This window comes from Branchiostoma floridae, chromosome 17 (assembly GCF_000003815.2).
Source record: "Branchiostoma floridae strain S238N-H82 chromosome 17, Bfl_VNyyK, whole genome shotgun sequence".
NCBI classification, from domain to species: domain Eukaryota; kingdom Metazoa; phylum Chordata; class Leptocardii; order Amphioxiformes; family Branchiostomatidae; genus Branchiostoma; species Branchiostoma floridae.
The window spans coordinates 9,178,227-9,178,442 of record NC_049995.1 but is presented as its reverse complement, the minus strand read 5'-3'; positions in this window follow the sequence as shown (position 1 = coordinate 9,178,442).

Genomic DNA, 216 nt, shown 5'->3' with positions numbered 1-216 from the left:
TTGCTCGCGTCTACTGAGCAAAGGTCAGAATCTGACCTTGAATAAACAATTGTTTGAAAGTGACGTCACTGCTTTACTGATTTATTGAACAAAAAAAAGCACCGGGCGTTTACAACATGGTGCTTGAAATTGCGATGTTTTAAATAAAATGTGCAAGTTGGCACACATGGGCGCAATTTATAGATTTTATGGTACATTGTACAAAGTATCTTGCCC